Raw genomic sequence first — 2,244 nt, forward strand, 5'->3', positions numbered from 1 at the left:
AGATGATGATAAAAAGTGGTGGGAGTCTGTCTGCCAGCACCCACCACGAGGGAAGGAGCCTGTCGCCATTTTTAATTTTTTTGCACTCGTCGGGTTCGAACCGAGGACTCCGAACTCCGTGTCGTAAATATATGTTTTTTCGATATTTTTGATTAAAATTTTATTAAGTGAATTTTTTTATAATTTTTAAAAAAATTTTCAGTAAAATCGGATAATAAAAAAGTTAAATATGGCGGGCGATCCAAAAATTGCAACGGTGACGTCATCATCCAATATGGCGGAAAACACATCGCCGGAATGTTCGAGAACACAATGGCGGATCTAAGATGGCGGATCCAAAATGGCCGCCGGGGTCAAGGTCATAGGTCAAGGTCAAGTCCTGATAGAGGCTTAACTGAGGCTTGAGTTAAGGATGCTTAAGCCTCTTTAAGGACATTTCTAGCCGCTGGGATTTTTACGGACTAAAGCGGGAAATTTTCCCTCGAAACGGGAATTTTTCCCTCGAAAACGGGAAATTTTTTCTTAAAATGGGAAATTTTGAGTCATTTTGAGTCATTTTTGAAGAATTTTGAGGAATTTTTGCCGCCGTGACGTCACAAATCCAAGATGGCGGACGCCGACACCACCACCACCGCCTGGCGCCTGATCTAGTACCGTCATTTACATACTTCTGTTAAGGCACATGGCCTTGTCGATAACCAACTAAATGATTTAGAGAAAGCCGTTCACGACTTTTCAGAAGCGCGTTGTCTCGGGCTGCGAAGAGAGATCCACCCGTACCGCGTGCTGCCCGCCGAATCGTCAAAAATGGCGCCGGTTCGTCTAATTAAAACTGTATTTGGTCTCCTGTCCAGGGGAGGGGCTTCGGAAAACCCGAAGAGAACCCGAATGTTTCCGTTTGGAGTAGCCGCACTCTAGCGCGTCCTGGCGAGTGCGCACAGAACTACAAGCCCTAAACGACCTCTCGACTTGGATGCAAGTCAATCCTTAAGGCCTGGCTTGGTTAGGAGGGGACTACGCTGTCCTCTGGCGGAGAGGCGAGGGAGCATGCCCGGTAGTTGGCGAATCTCCCGCCAGATGTCATGTGTGGTCCATCTGGGGCGCGAGGGGCTGTGGCCTTCATCCTGGCGCGGCTGTGGGTTATGACCTGAGTGGACCAGATGAACCGTAGGGGGGGGGGGGGGGGCTTACGACTGGTGACTGACCCGGCCTGGGAACAGGCTGGACCTACACGACGATACGTGTTGTTGGGCTGATGAACGGAACACCGTTTCGTGAGAGAGGCAGCTAACTTCAGCACAACTACAAGAAGAGGAGTTAGCATCTTTGGAAGCAGAGAACAGCTTTTCTAGTCACGCTACCGTCTAGGGTGAACAGCTCTAGCAAGTGACTATGTATTTATTTCGTCGGTCAGGTATCTTATATAAAATCATTTTTCGTTGAGAGAATGGTTAATAAACTTCACAAAAGGTAATGGAAAAATAATTTAAAATTTATTTTAAGCTTTAGTAGCTCTCTTCACTTGTCGAGAATCGAACCAAATGCGAACACCTATCGAGTAAATCATTATTTTAATAAGCGATTATTTTGATGAATTTTGTAATTTTTCCGAATAACTAGCTTAATAATAATGTATTTTCTACATGGCAGCTATTGTCATCATAAAATTGCTAGAGGATGTTAGATGACGAATTTAATGCCAATTTTAGGATTTTATCAGTGTTTTATTAAAACTGTGTTTTTTTTACCTAGAAATATTTTGCATCATCTAGAGATAAACTTAAGGACAGTAAAATATATAAATAATTAAATTTATAAATGATTTTTTGATTATATTGTTTAGAAAATTTTAAAAAATGGCGGCCAAGACGAAAAAGCAATATGGCGGATCTAATTGTATAATCCTGCACTGTAGTGAATAAAAAATAAGCTTATATGGCGACAGCGCGCTCTAGCAGATCGCAAGTTTATAATGTGATATTGCACTTCTTGCATCGATTACTGAAAACAAGATGGCGGCGGCGCCCTCTAGTAGATTACGTGAGTTAAGTTGTTCTTCTGGTAGCTTTTATTGAATATTAAGATGGCTGCATTGCTCTTTAGCGGGTCTTGCTATTATTGCTTCAAATAAAAAAAAACAATTCCATATGTGTGTGTTTTATGTACCCTAATAAATTATTTTTTGGTCTGATAAATGTATCGATGGTCAAGTGGTCAAATACGTATATTTTCCAACACAAAAGT

This window comes from Bacillus rossius, chromosome 1 (genome assembly GCF_032445375.1).
Source record: "Bacillus rossius redtenbacheri isolate Brsri chromosome 1, Brsri_v3, whole genome shotgun sequence".
In the NCBI taxonomy this organism is placed as follows: Eukaryota; Metazoa; Arthropoda; class Insecta; order Phasmatodea; family Bacillidae; genus Bacillus; species Bacillus rossius.